Raw genomic sequence first — 12,701 nt, 5'->3', positions numbered from 1 at the left:
AAGAAGATAATCAATAAAAACTGGAGGATACTTAACTCGTCTTTTAACAAAGGAGGGAGGGAGAGGGTAAGTGGATTCGATCTCCCCTGGCAATTTACATAAACAAAGTAGAATCCACTCTAGCGGTGGTAGTGGTCCCTACAGTGGTGGGGTGCACACAGTGTTGTGTAGAATACCCCTCACACACCAACAGGCCCCTTGGTGTCATGCTTCATCTTCGGGGTCTTCGCACCCCTCTACGGGATGAGGCGTGCTGCGACTTACGACAACGTAGGAGCACTTCAAGTGAACTATGTGTTGGTGAGTGTGGGGGGGTTTATTGTGTGAGTAGTGAAGTGGTGAGAGGTGAAAGTTAAAAAATACCTGGCTCGTAGGGTAAAAATAAAATGTATTAAACCCTCGGCTGGTATTGTTAAAAGGGTGCAGGGTGAGGTTGTTACTGTATTTTAATGTACATCAACCTCAAAAAGTGCGACGACATGAAATGTTTCGGAGTGTGGAAACTCCTTCTTCAGGACAATGGAGTGCACAAACCTCCTCACCTTACTCACATGTAGTGTAGATGTTAAAGTGTTTGTTTTTGTCTACTCTTTGTGTGTTTTAACTACTTTTTCACTCTTTTTCTATTACCTGCTTTTTTAATTTCCTTTACTTACTTTTTACCTTTTCTTTTCCGCCCACGCCTACCCCAGAACCATGGCGAAGGGCCACAGGGCTCATCGCAGCCAGAGCCACGGCGTCCACAAGGGGAGCAGGCATGGGCCTTGTTTGGGGAGGTGGAGTTGGCCGCACTGTTTTTTTTTGTGCAGCGCCACTTCTCCTTAAACCTGGCAGCAGGTGGCAGGCCTGGGTCTGGTTACGGGCTTCGGGAGCGTCAGCAGCGGTGGGGAAAGGTGCGCCGGGCAGTGTTTTGCTGCTCTGGTGTCCGGCGCACCCAGAACGAGTTGACGAACCGGTGGTCTGATATCCTGGATCAGGAGCAGGACCTGCTAGGAGTGGAGGTCCCGGGTCTTGGTGAGTTGCTATTTAATTATTAATACTTTGTGTCTGTTCTTCTGTTGTGTGTTCTATATTGCTAATATATTTTTTTTCCAACCAGCTAGAATGCTGCTGCTTACATTACAGGTAAACTATGTTTAAAAGTCTTCTGTGATTGTTATGAAACAGGTGCTCTGAGCTACTAATCTTACTTATTTGCAAGTTTGCGTTTGTGCTCATTTTGCGAGATTATGTAAGAGTTTATTTTAGAGAAATTAAGTTAGGTAATGCTAGAGTGACTCTAATCCTTTCTTTATCCTGTCACTAAGAGATAAGGGTGGATTGATACTTAGGTTTAGTTACTTATTATGAGTTTGTAATTTTTTTGTGGTCTGCTTGCCGCCCCCTCTGTTACGTCGCGTGCTGCTGAGTGCTGGTAGTGCTTACACCAGTCCTTAGTAGAATCTTTGGTAGTTTGTTCAGTGAGTGGTCATGGGCTTAGCACTAGCAGAACATCAGCATCAACCAACCAACAATTGGGTGTATACAAAAATGTAGGCATGTGTCCTCCATTTATGCATTTTTGAGGATTAAAAGAAGTGGAAATGCTTACTTAATGTACAATTGGCACACCTGGAATGGATGGGGTAGGTCAGGTGATAAATACTACTTAGGCTTAGTTATATTCTGGAATCAGAATGGAACACTGGATTAGAGTTGATAAATAATAACTAGTCGGTCCGCAAATCCCCCGATACTACTTGTCGACCAGATTAGATAGGTCACTTTTATTGCAATTGCTGTTTACATAAATATTTGATTTGTTTCACACCAATCGTTAATGTTTGTCTCTTTCTTTCTTATATCTTTCATGATCAGCACCCAGGGGCAAGAAAACAGGGTTAGAGTCTGTGGGAGCAGATGAACACCAGGGACAGGAGGACCAGGACGAGGACTCTTCTGCTGGCCCCAGGAAGTATTCTTGTTTTTAATATTAATAATTCTTATTCACTAAATTTTACTGCACTGTATTTTTTCTGAACTATTGTTTCCATTTCCTAATTCTATTTCTACCAACAATTATCCTTCGATCTAGACTATCTGTTTCTAAATTCTTGTTAACCCTGCCTAGAACTGCCTCTGATATGACTCTCTGTACTACTACTATTAGTCTGTCTGTAGCTAAGCTTGCCCAGTTGTCCTCTTTATTTAAAAGGTTTTAAATAAAACTCAGATTCACCAGTAGCTCTAGCCATTGAGTCCATTCCTTTGGGTTGTCCTCTTGTACTCCTTCTAGTCTTCTAAATCTTGACGCTTTATTATTCTTGAGGCGTTTCGACAATTCTCACCAACAAAATGCCCAACCAGATTTTACTATTTTGATAGGATAGGACATACTACTACTGCTGTAGGGATTTTGAACATACAGAACTTTGCACAAGAAAATAAATCTTGGTGATGGGAGGTTGGACCTTCCTCACACCTCAATCAGAACCCACCACAATCCCCCCAAACTAGTTATAGTAGTGTCTCATAACTATTAGCTCTCCGAACCCCCCCAAGATACCCAATGAGTAGACAACTCAGAACATAACACTCCCACCCTCTCAGTCGTAGAAGCAATGCACATGTACAACCTTCATTTTGCTCGTTCACTCGAGTAAGTCCATCCGCACCAAACACCACTGAGTCTATGTAAGTTCAAAAGTTGTATTTGCAACTGACAAGCTTTGTACGTTGTTCTATATTGCAGTACCAACAGCAAAATGCATAAGATTAAAACAATAAACATTGTTACACTTAATTACACTTTCAAAAACTAAAAGTCTATAGAAAGAAGGGAAAAAAAGCGAAATCATGATAATAACTGAACAGTGGTGGAAGCACCACCATCCCCTTGGTAGAAATATAGTTTATATAAAATTATAACTGAAGATCTCTGAGCGAATTCTGGGGACCCCTCACCTTAGAAGAACCTAGTACTGGTTACATCATAAGCTCTGCAAAGCTCTGATTCGTAGATGGGAATCTTCCGTCTGTTATGAGAAAAATGGTGCACGTTAGTATATTGCAAGGATTTCTCAAACGTGCCAAAAAGTGTAGCATTTTTATGGATAAGCAATATGGACTAACATCAGAACTCCATAACAAAGTGGCAGGAGGAGCTGCAGGGGGTGAGCCAGCAGAAGTGGCAGGCGGTGGTAAGTTAGATTCCTAATTCTCACTTGTTGACATTACACTCAGTGCAAGAGTGTACTTTTTACTGTACCGTTGAGACTTACTAAGTGAGAAGTTGTTGTGAACGGCTGAAGATACCCTTTACTTAGCATTAGTAAAAGCATTAGCAGTGGGAGTGTTGAATAACCAATGTCCTCCTCTATCTGCTTTCAACTCAGCTGTGAAAGTTTTATGGAGAAGACTAAAAGTCAGATCAGATGACCTTGATGGATAGGTTGAACGAAAAGGGAAAGAAGGGTGGAAGGATGAAGGATGGGCGAGATTTAATATTTATGACTGACAGAGAAGGATACATGGGATGCATGCATGCATAGGTGGCTGATAGGATCAGATGCATCGTTGGTTGAATGCCTGAAACTCCCACCAATGTTAAAGGCCAAGGAAGTGGGAGGATAGATACATACCACAAATGTTATGTACTGTGCTTGCCAGTGCTAGCGTGGTACTAAGTGTAGAATTAATTTGTCTTACGACTTTGCTAAAAGTATATTTTACAATAGTCTTGTTTATTCTTGTTAATATTTAGCTACAACTTCCAAGGGGAAACCTGACAGGAAGGAGTTGGCCGCCAAGGCCCGGCGCCGGAATCTGGAGGCCATACAGCGGGAATACTCTCCGCTGGTCATTCTGGAAGAGGAGGCGGCAGCAGATGCAGCCTCCTCCAATGCCCGGGCCCCAGCCACCGCCCTTTAGTTTTACGGTGCCACTGTCTGGCAGCCGCCCACCGCCGCCCCTCCTTTAACATCACTGCTGCCCCTGTGGATGCAACTGCCGCACATTGAAGTGCTGTGTTGACCGCCTAGAGGAGCAAGTACGTGTCCTCCAGAGTCGAGCCCGCAGAGCATAAGATCCTGTTCATTGCCCCGTTTTTATTTATTCTTTTGGTAGGTGGGATTCAGGCGTTGGGGTTTCTTTGGACAATTGGACATTAGGTTGGACTTTTTCTTTATGGACATTGTTTGGGGTTAGGGAGAGGGGTGGGTCAGGTGTTATGGGAATTTTTTACATAGTTTATTTTTGTTAGGGGAATACATTTTATATTTCTACTTTACATACGATGCTGTTAATGTTTTATGGGTGGGGTTACTGTTTTTCATCACACTGTTTCCTTGCTGGTTCAGGGCCGCCCACAGCCAGTGTTTGATTTAAATAATTGGCTGACTTTGTAAGACACAAACAGATAGATGCAGCACCCCTCACTGAGTGACTTGTCCTACTAGTACTGTCAGTCTCTTCTAGTCTATGCATTCTGCAACTGGACTCAAACGGTTGTGTGAAATTGAATTAATGAAAACATGTCCATTATTAATTATGCCTCCCCCAAACGTCTCTTACCTTTGCTTGATGTTTAACTTAGGCACAACAAAGGCTGCATGGGGATGATGGTTTTCTTTCCTAACATGCCATGGTTGTGGTGATAATAGTAGTAGTAGTAGTAGTAGAAGACACTGGCAGCAGCATTTGCAAAAAAAGAAAATGAGACAGTCAGTCGCCTCACAGAGACTCTTCGAGGAGTAGTAGATTGAAGTACAGTACAGAACTTAGTGCAAAACAATAATATGCAAAAATACAACAAAACATAATGGTGGTGGGGATAGCCTAGTACAAAGAGTTACAAACTATAGTTGTGTCGAGTCACTTGACTAGGCCTACAGTACACAGGGCACAAGCGTAACCATTAGTGCTATGTAGGAGGATGACAACAAATCCAATCAATGCCGGTAATTAATTCTGATGTATTAGGTTCCTTTGGTAAAACAATTACCTCACAAATATACTTCTCATGGGTGGGCAAGCAGAAGAAGTTCCTCGCCCTGCCTTAAAATTGAAGTACTGTTGCTTTTGCCACATCAGCCCCAGCAAGTGTGTGATAAATTATTGGTGTACATTTAATTTAGTCACACCTCAATAAGTCACACAGCCCGGGGGAAGAGGGTCAGGGTTTGTTGAATGGTTGTTAAGGGGCTGCCGCCGGGAAAAAGAAACGAACAGCCGGCCGAGAGATGTCGTCTCGCGGCCCGGGGCTCCAGTGAGATATGGAGAGCCCCGGGGCCGCCGACAGGGAGAGGAGTGTTGCCGCCAGAGTGCCCGCACCCGGACAGGAGTCCCACCGCTGAAAGGAAACCCGCGAGTCCCGGTGAGTGAAGGGGGGGCTGCCGTCCTTGTCCTGCCCGAGCCGGTGAGTAGAAGCTGGCTGTGGCGGGATCTCCGGGCGAGTGAGGGCACCAGGGCGCATTCAGCCTTCAGGGCGGCCCCGGGTGGCAGTGGGCCGCCCCAACGCCTTTTTGAGCCAGAATGGCTCTGCCAGACACCCCCATTGCTTCAGGGAGCCCAGAGGGGCCCACACTTTATTGCTTAAGGGGGAGTGGTGTCGGGGCACGTTGCCGGTGCCCGCCCCCCCGCTCGGTGCCCATATTCTACCCCAGAGGTAGCATATTTGCTTACTGAGCCCTGGATGGCTCCAACAATGGGCACCTTTGTTCTTACGATGCAGAGGGCTCCCCCGATGGGCAAAGGTTTATTCCAAGAGCAAGAGTGCGCAAAGGCGCCCAGTTATTTCAGAGCCTAGAGGGCTCCTACTTTGGTGCAATGTGTTCGGAGCCTAGAGGGCTCCCCAGTTGGTGCAGTCTTAATTCCTGAGGGGCTAGCGAGAGCCCCAGCCGCAGTTCTATCCCAGCTGCCCAGCAAGTAGTGGGCAGCTGCACCGTTTAGGTTTTCCTTCCTAGGGACATGTGTTCTATGGACTTAGGAGTGAGACGTACTCCTTCCTCCCTGGCCTTTCCCCTGCTGCGCAGCACTTAGTGCCAGCTGCAGCGTTTAGGCCCCCTGTTCTGTCCCTCAGCGGCCCAGCAAGTAGTGGGCAGCTGCCACGTTTAGGATTTGGCGCAGTGGCGCAACCTGGACCCTGGACTTTGATGTAAGTTCTGTGCTAATGTGATTTATGCGAAGTGTTCTTTGCTGCACCTCTGAATGTGTTGTAGATGCATCATGTGATTTGTTCCTTACACCGCTGAACGTGTGTTGATGCGTCATGTGTTCCTTACACCGCTGAATGTATTGTTGATACATCATGTGTTTTCCTTCCCTGCACCTCTGAATGTATGTTTATGCATCATGTGTTTTGTCCCAGGTCTATACCCCTAAATGTATGGTGATATTTAGTTGGTTGTTCTTGCTAATACAGGTGGTGCTAGTGAGGTCCTGGTTACCAGTAGTTACTGGTTGTGTACTTTATGCTGTATTTTTGTGCTACAAGTATTGTATTCTAAGTTCTAAAAGTGCTGATTCCTGACAGTGGTCCATGTGGCCCTATCTTGTACATATCCCCTGTTAATTCTGCCCGTGCCTGTTGGCACATTGCAAAGTGTGTGTTTTTATCTAATGTGTTTTGGTGTAATACAAAGGCTATTTTTATATATAACCTTGTGTGGAGTTTCCTTTGTGGTGTGCCTTGGGTGTTGTCGCTGGGGTGCGTGCGCAAATACTTAACTCATATTGCCTCCAAGTTTAACCTTGCTGCTCGCGCCACGTTACCTAAAGGGTGAGCAGGGGTTATCTTGGCGTGTAACTCCCTTGCCCTGACTTAGGAGTGGTGGTCTCTGACTGACTTTGGCGCAAGCCTTGGCCAGCCAGGGATCCCATTTCTAACATTGGCAGCAGCGAGAGGATAAGGATTTGTGTTTGGGTTGTACCACAGTGGCAACTAGCCGCACTACAAAACTCAGCATTTTAGATAAATCACATTGTGGGGATTATTGTATGGAGTTTGCTAAAAATGTCATTTCTGTGGAAATGTGTTTCTTGTGCACTTTGAGTTAGGTGTCCCTAGCTTGGGAGGGTAGATCATCCCCCTAAGTGCAGTGTGTTTTCTGGATTCACCAGGATGGTGGGATCCAGTGGTGGCAGCATAAGTGTGTTCAGTGCATGTGTCCCCCGTCCCTGTCCTGGAGTAATGGGACCTGTGTCATGTGTGGTCAGGTTGAGAAATCAGGGGCGGTAGAAACTGTCTTACCAGTCTGGGGAGGGGTGCGTGTGGATGATTTGTGTGTTGCACTGGACAAGTGGTGTGAGTTCTCTGGATGGGGAGCTTGCTGAATACTTGTGTGCTCTTGGTTTGCTCAGATACCTGAAGTTCCGTGTGTTAAACTTTTCCTAAGAACGTCTGCAGACAGTGGAGCCTGCTTTTGATTTTCTGTGGTCTGTTTAGAGACAGATATTTGGAGTTGGTAATGTTCTGGGAGGAGAGAGACATAGGGGATGGAGTGATTCCAAAAGGAGTGGCTGAGGTGTCTTCCAGCCCAGTGTGGTGGAAGAGGTGCAGTGTAGCCCAGCAAGGCCTCGGTGTAGGGGCTCACGTCCTGTCTCAAGAGGAGAAGGAGTGGGTGGGACTGCATGTCTCCAGGTGCCCGAAACCCAGTGTCAGGGCCTGGAATGTTTCTGAAGGGAACGTCAGGTCGGGGACCTAGGCTGTACCAATAGGTCATTTGAGGAAGATCTCCCAGAGTGTTTGAAGAATGTAGAACATCAGTGAACAGGATTTCATGGGTGGGCCTGAAGCTCATGGGAGTTTCCCCTGTGCCATTGTGTTAATTGTTGGGGAGTGACCCTAAGGAAAGTTCTGGTCTTCCAGCCCAGTATGGTGGAAGTGGCTCAGAGGAGCACAAGCCTGGTCTTGGTAGTCTGGGTGTTTTTTTTTCTTAGGAATACCAGGTGAGGGAGCCTAGCATGTCCGTATGGAGCGTCCTTCTAGGGAGATATCCCAGTGTGCCAGTGTGGAGAGAACGTGGAGCGCCTGTAAGCAGGGCTCTAGTAGTTCTGTTATCTGGCAGTACCGCTCCAGTTGGGAGGGTGCAGAAGTCCAGATGGAGGGGTGCGAGCCGGATAGGTTCCCCAGTGGAGTAACCAGTGGGTCAGGGGCCAACCAGAAGGGTTGTGTCGCCAAGGAGTAACCAGGGTGATGCCACTTCTGTCCTGAGTGTCAGGCAGACTTGTAAACGACACATTAGTTATGTGTCACCCTCAAGGAAGTCCTGGTGCGCAAGGCATCTGACCAAAGGGGTACGTCCCTCGGTTGGGGAGCCAGTAGCCGGTGTGTCCGGATCTGGACGTAAGGGCAACTGTACGTAGTGTCCTGAGGTTACAAGAAGGAACTCCTGCCTGAAGAGCAGGAACCGGGTAAGCTGTATGGGGGGTTGACCTGCAGTGGTTGCCTTGCTGCTGAAGGAGGAGAGAATTTGAATCCCAGGTGGTAGACCAGTTAAGGGAGCTGTGACTCCATCATGACCACCCTGGTGTCCTGTAGGCACCGCACTGAGCCGCGTCTGCCTTTTGCCGGGCAGCCTATGCCGCTCGCCGTCCCCGTCTCGACATGGTCCGCGAGCCGCTGCCTGCGCCGCATCTGGCAACCCGCAAACTGCAACGCCTCACTACACCGTTCTTGTGCTGGTCTGACCATGGTCACTGCTGCTGAGGGAGTAAAGGTCCCGAACTGGTGGGAGAGTTGTGTTCTGGAGGGTGCTTCAGAAGTAGAGGTAGGGTGGGGCATTCTTGCCCGTGACCTCTGGTCAGCCTGAGGGTACGGACCCTAGGTTGAAGGATCAGTGGTAGTTTGGAACTACACTGAGAAGGGGAGTGGAGAATGGCTATGTAGGCCGAGGGTTACCACCCCCCACTCTGGATTGGTAGAGACCAGTGGTATCTGGGTGGCCTAGGGCCTGGTCCTAGCTGTGGACAACTAAGGAGTACCAGTGGGGTAGCCTAGTTGGGCCTGTTTTTTTTGTTAAGTATGTGCTTGTCTTATGGATCAACGTGGCGTAGAACCGGAGGGTGTCCCTGCAGTGCGGTCCCGCGTCCGTGTTCTATCGCCCCAAGCAGGGCAGTCCATCACGGTGGTGATTGGTCTCCCCTGCGTTTTGGCTGGAAGGGGGTTGTGTTGGACTTGGCCCTTCTGGCAGGTTCACCCCTGAACTTTTTGCCTTGAATTATAGTGATTTCTGGTCTTTGCGCACTTTGACACTGGCGCAGTGTAAAGTGCGTGCGCTCCCTGAGTGCGTGTGTGAGATTGGCCTGCTCTCCCATAGGAATGCATGGGGAATGTCTGTGTCCCTGGTAGTTCCTGATGCTTGAGGCGTGCATGCTCAAGTTTGGTATGTGCAAACTCGTGAGATTGAATGCTGCGAGATGATGTATGTGGCATGTATGTGTCTAGTGTGGAAGGGCCACTTCTAGACATGGCTGTGTATGTGCTGTGAAGGTGCTGGCGTGGGATTGGCTGGAGCTGGCTGGGATGCCAGGCTCCATGAGTCATGATGGGTCTGCCCGGGGTTGAGTGTGGAGATTAGCATGCTGATGTCTGGGGAAGAGTGTACCTGTGTCCTGAATGAGGCTGGGTTTTCCCCAGACAATGCTGGCTCCGCCCCCTGTGGTGCGACTGATGACCCTAGCCCTGCCAGTGAATAGAGTGAGGTGATGAGCACATCACGGGTGCTCCAAAACCAGTTGCGACTGGTTTCTCCCCCACCCTGCACCTACAGACAAAGGATTCACTAGTATAAGAAGGGGCTGTGTCCCCTTAGAAAGTTGTTCTCTTCCAGGATCCTGATAGGAGGGGGCTGCTGCTGGTGGGGCCCAGGAGGGACCGCCATGGGGGCTGTGTCCTGCCCTGTGTGCTGGCCCCTGGGCCCTGCATGCTCCTCCTGATGCCCAGGACCTTCTGCTGTGCCTTTGTCCTTGCCCCAGGGCTGTGGCTGCCCATAGCGCCCCGTGGGCACTTTCCTTTGCCTGCCTGGGCAGAGCGCTGTTGTTTTCCCTCTGAGGGAAGCGCTCCTGCCCTTTTTGTGCCCCAGAGTGCTTTGTTGCACTTTTATTTTTATATAAGGGTGCCACCCCTTTTTATGTGTCCATTAGCGAGTGCCCACCTCGCTTCTATGTTTTATTTTAATACAGAGGGTGCCCACCCCTCGTTATGCCCCCAGTTTTCACCGCCGCGGCCCGAGCGCCGCAAAACAGGAAGCCAGGCACTATGATGCCTGACGCGGGGCGGGACTTCCAGTTTTAGAGGGAAGTCCCGCCCGCCGCTGCGCCCCAATTGGCTGCCCGCTGCCGCCGGGAAAAAGAAACGATCAGCCGGCCGAGAGATGTCGTCTCGCGGCCCAGGGCTCCAGTGAGATATGGAGAGCCCCGGGGGCCGCCAACAGGGAGAGGAGTGTTGCCGCCAGAGTGCCCGCACCCGGACAGGAGTCCTACCGCTGAAAGGAAACCTGCGAGTCCCGGTGAATGAAGGGGGGGCTGCAGTCCTTGTCCTGCCCCGAGCCGGTGAGTAGAAGATGGCTGTGGCGGTATCTCCGGGCGAGTGAGGGCACCAGGGCGCATTCAGCCTTCAGGGCAGCCCCGGGTGGCAGTGGGCCGCCCCAACGCCTTTTTGAGCCAGAATGGCTCCGCCAGAAGCCCCCATTGCTTCAGGGAGCCCAGAGGGGCCCACACTTTATTGCTATGGGGGGGGTGTCGGGGCACGTTGTCGGTGCCTGCCCCCCCTCGGTGCCCATATTCTACCCCAGAGGTAGCATATTTGCTTACTGAGCCCTGGATGGCTCCAACAATGGGCACCTTTGTTCTTACGAGCCAGAGGGCTCCCCCAATGGGCAAAGGTTTATTCCAAGAGCAAGAGTGCGCAAAGGCGCCCAGTTATTTCAGAGCCTAGAGGGCTCCTACTTTGGTGCAATGTGTTCGGAGCCTAGAGGGCTCCCCAGTTGGCGCAGTCTTGATTCCTGAGAGGCTAGCGAGAGCCCCAGCCGCAGTTCTATCCCAGCTGCCCAGCAAGTAGTGGGCAGCTGCACCGTTTAGGTTTTCCTTCCTAGGGACATGTGTTCTATGGCCCCCTGTTCTGTCCCTCAGTGGCCCAGCAAGTAGTGGGCAGCTGCCACGTTTAGGTTTTGGCGCAGTGGCGCAACCTGGACCCTGGACTTTGATGTAAGTTCTGTGCTAATGTGATTTATGTGAAGTGTTCTTTGCTGCACCTCTGAATGTGTTGTAGATGCATCATGTGCCTTGTTCCTTACACCGCTGAACGTGTGTTGATGCGTCATGTGTTCCTTACACCGCTGAATGTGTTGTTGATACATCATGTGTTTTCATTCCCTGCACCTCTGAATTTATGTTTATGCATCATGTGTTTTGTCCCCAGGTCTATACCCCTAAATGTATGGTGATATTTAGTTGGTTGTTCTTGCTAGTACAGGTGGTGCTAGTGAGGTCCTGGTTACCAGTAGTTACTGGTTGTGTACTTTATGTTCTATTTTTGTGCTACGAGTATTGTATTCTAAGTTCTAAAAGTGCTGATTCCTGACAGTGGTCCATGTGGCCCTGTCTTGTACATATCCCCTGTGACTTCTGCCCGTGCCTGTTGGCACATTGTAAACTGTGTGTTTTTATCTAATGTGTTTTGGTGTAATACAAAGGCTATCTTTATATATAACCTTGTGTGGAGTTTCCTTTGTGGTGGGCCTTGGGTGTTGTCGCTGGGGTGCGTGCGCAAATACTTAACTCATATCGCCTCCAAGTTTAGCCTTGCTGCTCGTGCCACGTTACCTAGAGGGTGAGCAGGGGTTATCTTGGCGTGTAACTCCCTTGCCCTCACTTAGGAGTGGTGGTCTCTGACTGACTTTGGCGCAAGCCCTGGCCAGCCAGGAATCCCATTTCTAACATGTGCATTACCCGGCAAAGTGTTGATAAATCTACCATATTATGTAGAATGATTAAAGACGCAAGGTTGCCTGAGAATTCTCCAAATTTAAGAATCGCCTCTATCTATATCTCAATATACCTAAATCTATTGTCTATGTATAAATATAGCCTTCTGCCATGTACCGAAGGTATTGGATGTTGGGGCCTGTGCGTAATCCTCAACGGCATGCAACCTCATCAGCATTGTCTACAACAGTGCACAGAAGGGGTTTGTTCACAGGGCATGCTTTTGCTTTTTTTGTTGTAGGTGGTTTTCAAAAGAACTGCTTTTTTTGAGAGCTGAAAAAATGGGATTTTATGTTTTTTAACTTTTTGGCTTTTATGTTGTAACTTCTCTGGGAGCTATAATTATTTTTAACCTCTGATGGCATGCAGCTACTATAAACTCGTTTTTGAAAACTGACATTTTCTGTAGTTCTCCTCCATCTTTTTTCTCCCATTTCTTTATTTTGCGCACCACACCAGATATACATCATACATTTCATTCAATACATAGCCGCAAAGTTTTCAGATTGCTTAAATGTGACATTTCTATGGTTTCATCGTACTTATGAGTGATATTCAACTGCAAAATATGTGACACTTGGAGTGCAACTTTCTGGTGACTAAAAGCAAGTAATTAAGTGCATTGAAAGAGCTAAGTATAAGAAACTATAGCATCTTTTGAGCAATGAGAAGGTCTAAAAATAACTTGAAACTAATGCAAAACTCCAGAAATGGAAGATCACTAATATAAAATCGCT

Source organism: Lissotriton vulgaris, chromosome 4_1 (genome assembly GCF_964263255.1).
Source record: "Lissotriton vulgaris chromosome 4_1, aLisVul1.2, whole genome shotgun sequence".
Lineage (NCBI taxonomy): Eukaryota > Metazoa > Chordata > Amphibia > Caudata > Salamandridae > Lissotriton > Lissotriton vulgaris.
Note: the sequence above shows the minus strand (reverse complement) of the source record.